Below are 15676 nucleotides of genomic sequence, written 5' to 3' on the forward strand. Positions count from 1 at the left end.
TATCGTTTAGGTTTTATCTGATACCGGTGCCAAATCGGTACTTTTGAAACGGTGCCGGTGCTCAAACGGTGCTCAAACCGGTACTTAAAGAATGGAGAACACAAAATTGGTCCAAAAACCTCTCATGTTCAGCTGGTTTTGTGTAAAAATATAACAATGTTAGCCTTTTCTGCAGCTATGGGGCATATATGGTATCACTCTTAGCTGGAAGCAGTGCTTAAACAATGGAAAAAACACAAACTTTGTCCAAAAACCTCTCATGTTTAGCTGTTTCCCTCTTTTTCTTTGGTCATTTTAGCCTTTTTGGCCAGGGTGAAGGGAGCATCTGCCATCAAACAAGAAGACAGCCGCATGTAGCTATGATGATGTTTGCTAGTTCACCTTACATGCATTAATGTAATAACGTGGTTAGCCTACTCAACGTAAATTACACACGAACAACAGAGAAGAACGGCTGCTGCTGCCATCAAATACGGCGCATTTCTCGGCTTTTAAAAAAAAAACCGCTATGCATCGCCAGGTGTTTCATCGGATTTGAGGTGTTACCTCCTTTGCACAGTATCAGCTTAAAGCACTTGTTGCTGCTGAGTTTGCATATTTTGCTGTGAAGTACAGCCAGACTTTTGACCGCTTCGCCTTGGGCATTTTTAATCTGTAGCTCTGCTCTAACAGAACGTACGTACCTGGCCCCGCCTACTATCCTCGGAAACGTAAAATGATTGGCTGGAAGTGTATCACAGCTCAGGAAAAAAAAAGCACCGAAATAAAGCACCGAAATGTGCGCTGCTTTTCGGTCTGGTTACTACCGTTTATGTCAGAACCGGTGCCATCATGGCACCGGACACCGGTACCCATCCCTAGTCATGAATTATCTTTAACAGCAGGTTGGATGTAATGTGTTAGAACTACCAGCAGGTGGGGATAAGAGACCTTTAAGGTGTTTGGTGCCACGCTCCACCTTCAGGTTTAAAACTAGTGTTAATGGAGTTTGAAGGTTGAGTTTGTTCCACGACTGCATTTCACTCACTGCCTCTGTTTGTATCTCTGTCACTGCAGGACCAACATGGAGCCAGAAGTCAGCGCTCTCAGGAGGCCGACAAACCTCACAGAAGAAAGGGAGAGAAAAAACACAACTGTGACGAGTGTGGGAAGGGTTTTACTGTGAGGGCTAAACTAAAACGGCATCAGGTCATCCACACTGGAGAGAGACCGTTCAGCTGTGACTTGTGTGGAAAGTCTTTTTCCTTGAAGGGTCACCTAAAAACACACCAACTCATCCACAGTGGAGTTAAAGCGTACAGCTGTGATCAGTGTGGCAGAGCTTTTACTCACAGTAGCAACTTACAGAGTCATCTAGTTACCCACTCTGGAATTAAGGCATACAGCTGTGACGAGTGTGGGAAGGGTTTTACTCGCAGTAGCCACTTACAGAGTCATCTAGTTACCCACTCTGGAATTAAGGCATACAGCTGTGACGAGTGTGGGATGGAGTTTACTCTGAAGGCTTCACTAAAACAGCATCAGGTCATCCACACTGGAGAGAGACCGTTCAGCTGTGACTTGTGTGGAAAGTCTTTTTCCTTGAAGGGTTACCTAAAACAACACCAACTCATCCACAGTGGAGTTAAAGCGTACAGCTGTGATCAGTGTGGCAGAGCTTTTACTCACAGTAGCCACTTACAGAGTCATCTAGTTACCCACTCTGGAATTAAGCCATACAGCTGTGACATCTGTGGAAAAACTTTCAGCCGGAGAGAGAGCCGAAATATACACCTACGCATTCACACCAGACATGATGTGTACTGCTGTGAACAGTGTGGCAAACAGTTTACAACAGACGCACACTTAGAACAACACATGTTTACCCACACTGAGGAGAGACCTTATCGATGTGACCTGTGTGAGAAGACTTTTAAAGCTCCACATCACCTGAGACGACACCAACAGATCCACACCAGAAAGAGACTCTACAAGTGCAGCTACTGTGAGGTATGTATTTATATTGTTATCTTGTCATTTTAGCCTGACTGTTTGGAACAACTCTGCTCATTAAACTGTGTTAGCATGTTAGCAATTCTACTGCATGGAAAAGCAGCTCTGAGTGATTATTCAGATTTTCCTTTCAGTTATGATTTTAGTATTACTGTAGTATTATGGTGGTAGTATTGTAGTTATTGCAGCCCAGTAAACTGAGTGTGTTAACTGAAACAGTCAAATGTAGTTGGACGTCTGCAGAGATGCTCTTTATTTCAGGCGACGTTCAGGATACAAATGTTGAAGGACTGACTTACACTGTCTTTGTGTCTTTGTTTAGAAGCAGAGCGACACAGATGGATCCAGTTCTCAACCCTGTCATCACTGTGGTGGTGGGAAAGACTTTCATTGTGACCTCTGTGGAAAAACTTTCAGTCAGCAAAAGACCCTAAAAGTACATCAACGTAGACACACTGGAGACAAACTGAAATACTGCAAAGAATGTGGGAGAAGCTTCACCACAACAAATCACTTAAAACAACATGAACTGATTCACAGTGGGGTTAAAAAGCACCTCTGTGATCAGTGTGGGTCATCCTTCACCACTGCAGGTCAGCTTAAATCACACAAACGAGTCCACACAGGAGAGAAACCACACAAGTGCAGACACTGTGAGAGAAGCTTCTCACGGTCAGGTAGTCGTAACAGGCATGAACGTGGACACATGGAAGGAAACTACAGCTGTGACCAGTGTGACAAGAGCTTCAGGAATCTCAGTTCATACTCTGCACACAAACGATCCCACGTTACTAATAAACTGTTTCACTGTTACCAATGTGCCCAAACATTCACCTCATTGTCTGCTCTGTGCAAACATCAGCGCGATCACTCAGGGCTGAAATCACTCCCATCACTGGATCACAGTGAATCTGAAGACACAGAAAGATCCTCTGGTTTCTGTGTCAGACTCAAAAAGCTTGAGATCAGGCTCCACAGAGTTCAGATAGAATCATTTAAACTTGTGTTGAACTGAACTGGTTGCTGGGCTGAACTTCTACATAATACAGATCTACATGGGATCTTCTTTTCTGTTTTTTACTGAGTCAGTTTTGTCCTTTTTTCTCTGTCCTGGTTTTGCTCATCTGTAAATGATTGAAACTCAGTCAAATAGTTCATTGTTCTCCAGCAAAACGTTTTGGAAACTCATGTTTAACCTTTAAAACTCTGACATGTTTTAGCACACAAGGCTTCATCGGGGAGTTCACTCATGATTGGACTATGAGAACAAAGGTTTTTAGTTCTTTCAAAGAGAGTCTTGGAGATGTTTGATGTTTCTGTTTTTCTGAAACCACCTGAAAGAAAAACTATTTTTCTTGCTTTATGTAGTGTGGAAGTTTTTAATGTTTCTTCATCTGTGATGTTCTTGAATGTGTTCACGTGAAGATGGTATAAATAAACTGTCCTTTCAGCTTTAGCTCCTAATTTATTCATTATTTATGGATGTAGCACAGCAGCCGTCTCTTGATTAACACATGGAGGGCTCGGGATCTGATGGTGTCGTCTCCCTAATTTGCCCACTCAGTAAATCTCACTCATGGCCAAGAAATTGAAATAAACCTTGTTTCCCTGCTGGATAGTGATCCACTGTAACTCTGCTCCTCCTTCCTGTTTAGGATTTCTGTGGCTGAAGTAAAATTCCCTCCATCCATCACTTATCCCAGCTAACCCAAAGTGAAATAAAGTTTTGCTCGTCTTAAAAAAGCATTACAATAATGGGCATTACCAATGCAAACTGAATGATACAGAAGATGAAAGAAGAGACTTTGATCAGTTAATAAAGCTCATGATCTGGATTCATTGTGGCTGCTACACAGATACTTCTGGGTCACTTCTCTCAGTTAGGAACCTTACTCAGATGATGTTACACACCTTGTTATTGGACTGATTTCTACTGCTGGACTACTCCTGCGGAGAGTAACAATACTCTTACTAATTAGCTCCCTTTCACACCTTTGGGGATATTTATTTTTGTGTTTGCAGCGCTGTGAGCCAGAACAGCGAGAGAAAAATCTGCAACAGCGACGAGCCGAATGCTTACGTGAATCGCAGCAGCTGCACATGTGCTACGCTGAATTAGAGGATATCTTTGCTCTGGATTTCTATTTCTACTTTTTCATTTCTATATGATTCTTCTTGCATCTAAACAAAGATGATTCAATTTGCTAAATGTTGATGGCTCTTCGTGCTCAGGTGTAAATGAGACGTAATATTTGCTCTTGGTTTGGTTCTCCTGTACAGAACCTTGCAGTACAACAGAAACCTAAAAACATTATTTGTAGTTGTTATTCTTAGTTGTTCTGCTGCCTAAATACCACAGGGTCTGATTATGAAGTTATTGAGCTGCACATACGTTACGACCTGCTTAAGTTCGAGGTCACAGCGTCTGTAGAGCAGCTGGAACATAATGAAGTCTACAAGGTTAAAGTTTTCTGTTGGGTCTGTGTTTCCACAAACCCCGCTAATTCTAGAGACTTATTCATCATGAAGAAAACAAGACAGTCGATCGATCGATTACTTGCGCAAGGGAGGCCTCGTCTGTGTCCAGCACCACAAATGACCCCGATGGTGGCCTCCTCTCGCTGCCTTTTATTGACAAACTTCAAACAATAGTTTACAAAACACCTCCCCTTGCAACCCCCTTTGGTTACAAAGACAAGGCACTGTATGTAAATGTATACACTGAGTGTGTGTGTGTGTGTGTGTGTGTGTGTGTGTGTGTGTGTGTGTGTGTGTGTCAGACCTCCTGCTGACCAAAGGGTCGTAAACCCAGGAAGTTTACATCAAAAGAAACAGATCTTTCAGATAGGATGTATCTACAATAAAACCTCCCCCAGCACAGAGTGGCTGGAGAGGTGGTCAGGATCAAAGGAATGGCTTTGATCCTACTGCTTGAACTAAGACTGTACAAATTTAAGAAACACAATGGCAACATTCAACAATTAGACTTAACGAGACGTTTTCAAAAATCTCAGTTTTCAGTGAAAACGCCGTTTACGTGTGGACCAAAGGCGCAAACGCTCAGAAAAATCTGCGTTTTCAAAAATCCCGGTGTAAGTGTGGGCGTGGCCTTACTCAGCTTTGATGCTGCCAACGTGGTCACTGGATAAAATGAAGTAACCGGTCAAGGCAGCAGTGGCAGAGCAACCCTTATATTCGGTTTCTCATGTTTAAAAAATACTCAGTTACAGCGCACATTTAAACAGATGATCTTTGTAGGTGGGATAAACCTGCTCTCAGCAAGAAGGTCGTGGGTTTGAATCCATGTCTGATTCTCTCCTGGTACCCTGACATCCTCCCACAGTTTAACTGCTTCTTGCCTAATAACAGCTGGGATAGGGTTACACACACACAGTCCTGTTTTCATATCTCCGTGGGAACATTGATGTAATGCTTTACCTAACACCTAACCCTAACCCTAAAAACTGAATGCCTAACCCTAACCTTCAGCCCTAAACCTAACCACAACCTAATCGTACCCCTGACACTAAAACACCATGTTTAGTCTCAAAAACGTCTTCAAACTCTTGGCGACGCTCATTTTGTCCACAAGTGGAGTCACGTTCCAGTTTCTGTAAACATGGTGCAAACACACACGACCCTGAGCTGAAAAGATGGATGGATGTGTAAAATCCATATTGCTGCTGTTCACAGCAGGACTTTGTTTAGCTTCTGTTCCAGTATTCCTGAACTGGCTTCTCCAAACCGGCAGCCTGCTGTTACGATCAGCTGTGGGAAATCTACAAACTCATTACAAAATATCAGAACTAAGACTTTTATTTTGACGTGTGGCTTCTCAGCTGGAGTTGGTATACGGCGAGCTGTGAGAGGACAGAGATGGAGAACGCACATTTAACTCTTTAACAGGAGATACGTTACGACTAACAGACGACTGCTGTCTACATGATGTCTTTGCAGCCCTTATGCTACATGTTACACAACTTTTCTTCATGCCAACAAGACTGAGGTGCCACATAGTCGACACATACAGCTGATTATGATGCATGTTTTACTATTGCTATGTTCACATCATCTGCTTGGCTTTATTACTGAAAGCCTGGAGATCCTCTGACGTGTGCATGGCTGATGTGAAGTATGATTAGTCCTACATGACATCAACAACAGAGGCAATGAAAGCTTTGTTGTTAACAGGTTGTAGGTAAAGTCAAATGTCTACTTCTACACTTGTGTTGGGTAAAGTTCTTCTCACTGCAGCAGATTTATATCTGTGCTTTCACAGGGCGTGATGTGGAGCTCAGCGCTGAGGTGCAGGTCTCCTTGGAGACGGCATCCTGGCTGAAAGTATTATCATGCTTCCAAAACATTTCAGCTTTTATTTTGAAAGAAACAAGACTTGAAAACGAATCCCCTTCTTCCTCTTTGTCTTTGTTCTTCAGAGGAGTGTCACCTGGACAAACTCAGGGCTGTTCTAGAGCCTTTCTTATTATTTGACTCCATAGAAATAAAACTGAATGGAATCAAACAAAAACTCCCAAACAGCTAAAACACTTTGCTTTATTCTCTTTTTTAACAAATACGTTGAAGTCCATCCACAACAACACAGCTGAGATCTCCTTTGTAATCAAGTGTTTACATCCTTTGTACAGATCTGCATACAAAACAATCATTTACGTCCCACAGAAGTCTAGTTACACGTAACTATACAAGAACTGGTGAATGACAGAAACATGAGACACATGATCACAGGTGATAACAAAAAGAGAAAGAATTCATGTGTTAGTGATGTTTTTCAGCCCTGATGGCTCATGTTGGAGAAACAAGCTGAGGTACGTGGAAAGTTCACACACACAAGTGGGCGTGAGCGCACACACAGAGAGAAACACAACTGAAGCATCTGTTTGCTGTTTCTGCTTTCATCATCTCTGCTGCTGTGTCAGGCTGGGGTCTCTCAGTGACGTGGTTGAGGTGAAGTATGACGAGTATCCCTGATTCAGTCCATGGAGACAAAGGGCAAAGAAAGCTGTTGTTAACAAACTCTATGGTGATGTGGCATTTAGCTCTGACTCTACGCTCTGCTGAATCCTTTGAACCTGCTGATCAGTAAAGCTCTACGTGCTGCAGCAGATTGACCTCATCTGTGTTCACAGGTGTGGACCTCAGCGCTGAGGTGCAGGAGACTTTCATTCAGTTCTCCCTGCAAACAGCATCCAGCCTGGAAATACTGTCATCTTTCCCACAAATGGTGCTCTTATCTCAGAGAAGAAGTCTGATGTAAATAACTGCAATCAACAGTGATGTTCTGCACAGATCACTTTTCCATTTTGCTCTCTAGATGAGTCCCAGCTGCCTGACCTTGTGTCCAGGTGATCGTCTCACTGAGGAGCTTTTGTTCTGAAAATCTCACGTCCATCACCTGTTTCCTTTTTACTATCTCTGCTCTTTCTTTATTCACAATGCTCATAATATCACACAATTATATTCATCACCTGCATGTTTTTATCCAGCTGCTGTTAGAACCAAACAAATAAAAAGGATGAAAAGCCTGAAATCCTTTGATTTATTACATTTGAAACAAATATGAGAGCATCCCTAACAGCACAGCTGAGACCTTTGTTTTAATCAAGCCTTTGTATCGACACACTTGTAAAGATTCATATACAAAACATAATAGAATAAATCAATATAAAATACACATAATCACAAAAATGCAGCCATGTTGTGAGTTTGCATCTAAAACATGCATGTTTCCCTTTGTACAGGCAGATTTACAGCAGACAAAGCAACACGCTGATCGACTTTGACCGCTGCAAAAACAAAATACCCACCAAGTCTGAAGTCGATCAGAGGAACTGTTGACAGACTGACAGACAAACAGATGCTTGATTCATTAGTGCGATTAAATGTTCTTCTTTAGCAGCATCACTTCATGTGTTTGTGTTCCAGGAATAAAGGTCTGTTTAAACTGGACGTCTCCTCAGCATCACTCGTGCTGTCATGGTTTCAAAGCTGTGCAGAAAGAATCTGAGGGATGATACAGAGGTGACCAAAGTTACAAACATCCAGCTGTGCTGCAAATGTTTGCAGAGCTCCAAACTCTTTGGCTTTCTGCAGAGCAAGTATGGAAGAAGCACCTGAGCTAACTTCAGTTTAGACGATATGAGGAAAAATGCTGCTTCCCAAAGTTTCCTACAAGTATCCAGTTTATATTTAGAGAAGCGAAGGCTCTTTATCCTGACAACTACTCCCTGGTGGATCCCTGTCCTGTGACAGCAGCAAAGACTGTGTATCAGTATCATCAAAGCCACTTCAATAACCAGTGTTTAAAGCTCTCTAGCAGATGGACTTCAGTGGCAGCAGCCTCTGTCTGCTGTGTACAGAAGGTTCCCTGATGAAGCACACAGCAGATGCTGCACTACAACAGCAGCAGCAGCTCAGCTTCAGTTTGGTTCGACGCCCTTTTTGACCTGTGAAACAGCAGAAAATGAAACATTTCAACACCCGTTTGTTAGCGTGAGCTATTCTGCTGTTTTTCATCATTTCACAGGTGAAATAAAATCACATTTACTTCCTGTAGGAGTGATCGTGTCCAGCCTGACTGAGACCATGTGCTCCATCCTGCACAGGTAATAAACCTCTGACATGAAGGGCTGTCAAGTAGTTTTTAGACAAATGGGGGTAAAAGAGACGTTAAAAGCTTAAAGAGAAACTACATTTTCTAAGAACTGTCTGACGTTCACCTCTCACTCTCAGAAAGTATACAGACTTTCTTTGATTCACTGGTGAGATAAAATGCATTTCTTGGACAACATGACTTTGATATATTTGTTTTCCAGGAGCAAAGGTCTGTTTATACTGGCGAGCGATGCAGGCAGGAGGACTCTTTACACTGTGACTGACTAATCAATCTCTTCATCATGCTTGACATGACTTGTCATGACATGAACAGGAAACATTCAAACATGTTTACTGTAAGAACTGCACAAAGGAAGGAAACACAATCCTACACACGAGCACTTTAAAATGGACATTTAGCTTTTCAAACATCAGGGAGCTGCAATAACAACACTGTGCCCATTCTGATCAGACTGAAAGATTTATAGAGATTTATCCATGTGCTGGAAAAGGATTTGATATCAACATAGATGCAGATTAGCAGGAGCATTTTCTTCATATTGATTTAGAGTTCAGTACCAGGAATATGTAGAATTAACATCTGTGTGCATGACGAGTGATGACAATTCAAAGTCAGGCTTTCAAAGGACGTCAGAATTGGTGTCTCTATCTGTGACTGTCCCAGAGGAACCTACCTGAGGGATTATTACAGATCTGTCTATATAGAAAGACTTGCATTGATTCACAGTGTACAATTCTTTCTAATCTATTAACATCTTCCTCCAAATCCTGTTTCTGCTGTTTAATGACATATGTCTGAATACAGACAGTGGAAAAATGTCAGTTTTAGTTTTACTGGATCTCAGTGCAGCATTTGATACAGTTGACCACAACATATTACTCAAACGACTGGAGAACTGGACAGGTCTTTCAGGAACTGTACTAAACTGGTTCAAAACATACGTAGAAAACAGGAAATACTTTGTATCAACAGGTAACTTCACATCTGAGCAGACAAGTATCACATGTGGAGTTCCCCAAGGTTCCATCTTGGGACCCTTTCTGTTTAACATTTACATGCTCCCACTGGCACAGATTATAAAGAACAACAAAATAAACTGTCATAGCTATGCAGATGACACACAAATATATATCACAATGTCACCAGGAGACCAAGGCCCCGTACAATTTTCTCCAGCTAAACAAAACAAAACTGAGGTAATAGTCTTTGGCGCCAAAGAAAAACGATTACAGGTCACCAGAGAACTTCAATCTATACATCTAAAAACCACAAACCAGGCGAGAAATGTGGGTGTAGTGATGGATGCAGACCTAAACTTAGAAAAACACATTAAGACAATAACAAAATCAGCTTACTATCGCCTCAAGAATATTTCAAGGATAAAAGATCTGATGTCTCAACAGGACCTGGAAAAACTAGTCCATGCATTCATCTTTAGTAGGCTTGACTACTGTAACAGCATCTTTACAGGTCTACCTAAAACATCAGTCAGACAACTACAGCTCATTCAGAACTCTGCTGCTCGAGTCCTCACTAAGACCAAAAAAGTGGACCACATCAGTCCAGCTCTGAGGTCTTTACACTGGCTGCCTGTCCGTCAGAGGATAGACTTTAAAGTTCTGATGCTGGTCTATAAAGCTCTGAATGGTTTAGGACCAAAATACATCAGTGACCTCCTGACCCAGTATGAACCTTCCAGATCCCTCAGGTCATCTGGATCCGGTCTTCTATCAGTTCCCAGAGTCAGAACCAGACACGGAGAAGCTGCATTCAGCTTTTATGCTCCTTATATCTGGAACAAACTCCCAGAAAGCCTCAGATCAGCTGAAACACTCAGTTTATTTAAATCCAGGTTGAAGACTCACCTGTTCTCAGCTGCATTTGAATAAAGCACCAAATCCACACTTTTAAGCTTAAATTTCAAAACTTACATTTAACTACTGATTTTATCTACTGTTCTGATCTGTTTTGATTTTATATACTGTTTTGTTTGTTTGTTTGTTTGTTAATTAGTTAGTTTGTTTGCTTGTTTTAATCAATTTTAAATCATGCTTTTTATTTGTTTTTGTTTCTAATGTCTCTGTAAAGCACTTTGAATCACCTTGTTGTTGAATTGTGCTATACAAATAAACTTGCCTTGCCTTGCCATCAGAAGGGCTCAAACCTCCTGCTGTTTCTACTGGACCATAAATTCTACTTTATGATCATCTTCAAAAATAAAAACGTGAGTTTATTTGTGAACTCTGTGAAATGTGTCTGATGTTTAGTTTGAACCAATCCTGTGTCAGCTGCAGCCACATCATTGCCACACATACAAATGGGTGCGTTCCTGTTTAGACCTGCTGGCTGTCAATGGGCTTCATTCCATTTCAGACTGCCGGTGGTCGGCTGTGATCTAAACTCAACATGGCTCCTGTGTTAGAAGAGCCTCTGATTTTAAACTTTGCACATTTAATAGTTTCTTTCCAACACTGTGGAGCTACCAGTCCAGTATATGTAGCCCACAGTAGATGGAGTTATCAAGCTGACTGACAAACATCAGGATTCATGTGATCCCTACATGTGGACCTTTCACAGATGGATCCAAGTGCAGATTCAACTCTGCATCACATTTGACTTCAGCTGTTACACACTTTCTAGCTGTGTCACTTCCTGCTTTTTGGATCAGATAGTTTATTCATGTCCACAAATGTTTGGCTGCATGTTTTTATCATCTATATTTCCAGTCTTCATACAGCCGATATTTCATGTGAACTCCAACCTGCCAGCTGCCATGTTTTCAGGGTTCATTCAGTGTTGAAATGTAGGACAAACAGCAGCACATGTTCTCTAAATGTTTGCAGTCATTTTAAATGAAGCTGATACTACATGAGACATTTTCCATATTTACTGTCTTTGAACAGAGAATAATAAAGCCAGCAAACATATACAGGCTGTGCAAATACAAACTTCTGTGGTGCATTTGATGACCTGCAGAGGAGAACAAGTCGGGCTTTTCAGCCCTAACACAACCTCTTTGTTCTCAATACTACAAAACCTTCAAAGGCTGATATGCAAGTTTGCATGAATCAGTTGTGTTTGTTTCTAGTATAGTTATAAATAAGCTGATCAAATATCTGCTCACTGATTAGATCCAGTATCTATTACAGATGAACTGGATATCACAGCGCATGTTGTTGATCCGTCATATCAAACTAAACCGTGTTGCTGGTGTAAATATCCTCCAATAAAGTCAGATGAGGGCTACTGTTGCCAGGTAACGATGATGTCACACTGGATCTTCTGATCTTTAGCATCGTAGCGCTCGGAGTCTGATGTTGGCTCATGTGTTGTTAAACACCAACATGACGTTCTACTAGTCAAGGAAACACCTTCACCCACTGATGCTGATCACACAGACCCACTAATAGAACTGTTTTATCAGGTTTATGCAGCGTCAGCATTAATGTCACATTTAATCAGACCACATTTACATTACAAGCCCACTACAACCATATGGAACTCCAAAGTGTTCAAAATTAAATAAATAAATAACTCATGATGAAATAAATAACTATGTGAATAAATAAGACACAGATATGTATTGTGAAATAATTGAACACATTTTGAAAAAAAGCTCATTATTGTGAAATATATTGCATTCTGCTATTTACCGTATTTTCACGACCATAAGGCGCACTTAAAAGTCTTAGATTTTCTTCAAAAAGTACGGCGCGCCCTATAGCGCAGTGCGCCCTTTGTATTGTAAGGAGGACGTAGTAGAGAACACCATGAGAACGCTAAAGGGTGAAGTGTGTGCGTTGACTTTATTGCACATACCTGTATAAAAGAACAGGTATGTGCGTTATGCAGGACACCGTTGTTTTAACAACCCTGAAAATGGCAAAGAGACACGCTTACGAAGCACAGTTTAAACTGAAGGCCATCAGCTACGCGGAGGAACATGGAAATCGAGCAGCGGCGAGAGAATTTAAGATTAATGAATCGATGGTTCGCAAGTGGAGGAAGCTGGAAAACAAGCTCCGGCAGGTCAAGAAGACGCAGCTGAGTTTCCGCGGACATAAGGCGATCATCGAGCAAAGAACGAGCGGGAGAAGCGTTTCGACGGTCACCATTCGGCTAAAAGCAGTTTCACTTTCACTTTTTATGAAACGGTGCCATTTTTCCATCCGGACCAGGACTACGGTAGCGCAGCAACTTCCAGCGGATTATAAGGAAAAGCTGGCCATCTTCCGCTCCTACTGCAGCAAACACATCGGCGACAAACACATCCAGCGATGGATGACCGATGGAGACCACAGTTCCACCAAGAGTGGAAGGCAGCGCCGGGCGAGTTACGCCACAATTTGCCAATGGATTGTAGATGCTTGGGCTAACATGTCTGCTGGCACTGTTGTAGGAGCTTTCGCAAAAGCCGGCATCATTTCCGAGGAGCCGCACGGCACGGAAAGTGACTCTGACAGTGAAGAACGTGAACCTGGCATGTTTGATGGAGATTTAGCGCAGCTGTTCAATTCAGACACAGAGGATGAGGACTTCGATGGGTTTGATTGATGATAAAAATGTGAGTACCAAACTTTGTTTTGCTCCTGCTTTATTTTTAAATACGCACACTTGTATGCTTGTGTGTTGTTGATGATGACGATTACTGGTAATAAAAATGTGAGTAAGGTACCAAACTCAGGTTTGCTCCCGCTTTATTTTTAAATACGCATACGGTACTTGTATGCGCCCTATGATCCAATGCGCCTTATGTGTGTGTTAAATACAGTAATGGCACACATAACTGAGACTGCGCCTTTTAGCACAGTGCGTCTTATGGTCGTGAAAATACGGTAAATTTACTTATTATTGTGAAATATTATTTCATGATCATTATTTTTCACAATAACAGAGATTATTCCTGAGGCATTTTATTTATTCCCAGCCATTTTTAATCCAAAATGTCCTTTTTTTCAAAGTCAGTCTTTATTTCAAAATCCCGTTTTTCCCAATGGCCTATTTATTTCATTATTATTACACATTATTTGACCACAAGCAATCTTTTCTGGTTTGACGCCGTCTTTGTAGCCAGAAACCAGCTCTCTCCTCGGCTTCCTCCACTACACGCTTCCCCCACGCCAGTCTCCTCCGTCACTATAAAGGGGAGAGTCATGAGCTCCATCACCCTCACCTGTGCCGTCCAACGTCCCGCCACCAGCCTCCACTGCAGCAGGCCAGAGACCACACCCCTGCCACAATAAGTAAAAGTATATCCTTGCTGTACCCTTAATGCTAAATGTGCTAAATTAACCGCTGCCTTTGCCCCTTTGGGATTATTCTTATGTCACTGGGATGTTGACCTTTGACCTTCACATTAGAGAGATGGGCAGACATAATTAGTGTATGAATTTTAAAGTAACAGGTAATAAAGAGAGTGCAGCAAATGTAGTCAGGTTTATTACTCTGTATCACACATGAGTGCCCGAGGGAGGCGGGGCTGACTGGGGAGACACAGGAAACAGAGAGACAGGGCTGACTCGACATGAAACGATGAAACGTGGGACACGGGAACAGAAACTAAACACAGGCTGAAATGAACACTGAGGGAGGGAGAACTAAGATTACTGAGAGCCTGATAAATAAGAAGAACAAAAACCAAGAAAAACAAGAGTCAAAGAAAACCAAAAACACAAAGCATTGGGCCAGGACCCACTGCTGTGACATTTATATGTGATAAAAACATTAAAAACTGCTCAGATGTTGAAATCTTTCTACGTATACTTTAGGTTCAGCTCTCCAGCCTGGCATTTGGTTAAGCATGATTCAAACATTTGATTTTGTTTAACTGGTTTTAATTATAGTTACTTTTTGTGAACATTTGTTGCAGCATTTAAAAATACATCATTTATTTTCAAACTTTTATTTGATTTAGAGCATCATATTTGACCAACGTAAATGTTTTAATTTCATATAAAATAACTGAAGCAGTGAACTAAATATCTGAAATCTTTCCTTCCTTAAAAGTTATAATCCTACTTAAGTTATAGTGCAAACGCTTAAGCAACAAATATACTTGATGCTAATTAATTAATATTTCCCTTTGATGTTGCAACTATGCGGTCACTTCTGTCTTTAAACAAAATAATATTTTCCAGTTACAGAAATCATAAAGTCCAAACTACACTGAAAAAAATATGTTGTTGGATTTACTTAATTCAATGGTGGACATTTGTTGCACACAGATGTTTTGCTTTGGCAGCAACTTAAACAATTGAGTTAAATTAACACAATTTATTCATGTTCAATAAGCCTGTGCAATTTGTGTTGATAAAATGTGACTTAAACATGTTTTGATGAAGTAATTTGAGCTCTTGGAATATTTTAATCCTTCACAATTTTCTCACTTTATCCCAACACCATTCAATAACTTTTACCCAATACTACTTGGTCACTTAAATACTACATGTTATCTTCAAATTACATTTTGCTATTATATTCTAGTATCAAATACACAATTTTCAAATGGAGGCCTTATAACAGATTATATTGTTCTCTTCCAAGATGGTTGCTGGCATCCACCAGTAACCTTTCAAAACAAAATGTCTAATTTCACTGCATTGACAGTAGGTAAAGAATTAAACTGACATTACTCCTCCACTGAATCTACATAAATCAACAGTTAAATAATGTCAGTTCTTCCGTGTTCTCTGGAATCAATCACAGCAAAGAAATTAGACTGTTTCTTTTGAAAAATGTTGGGAAAGAACAAATCAAGATCAAAAATCAAGATTCAGTTAAACAACAATTATAACTAAACAATTTGAGATAATGTTAGTTTCCATTAACATTAAATTAGGTTACTGAATTGGCAAACACCTTCCTATTAACATTACCCATTTTACCCCAATAACTAAAGAAATTAGCACTTGCAGGTCAAAACCTTTATTCAAGAGATGCAAAAATAACATTGATACAGTGACTGTCAAAAATTACAGCACTGATCATACTGTGACATGTTGGTTCAAAACAGCACACTTAGAAATATTCAACGTTCTTTACTTCAACTGA

General features: G+C 40.9%; 1 protein-coding gene across 1 annotated transcript in view; it reads left to right on the top strand.

Annotated features, from left to right (window-relative positions):
- The window catches only part of LOC309702199 (protein NLRC3-like), a 145735-nt gene that overhangs the window by 48176 nt on the left and 81883 nt on the right, over nt 1–15676 (top strand). The window lies entirely within an intron of this gene.

This window comes from Aulonocara stuartgranti (assembly GCF_965226115.1).
Source record: "Aulonocara stuartgranti genome assembly, chromosome: 3".
Lineage (NCBI taxonomy): Eukaryota > Metazoa > Chordata > Actinopteri > Cichliformes > Cichlidae > Aulonocara > Aulonocara stuartgranti.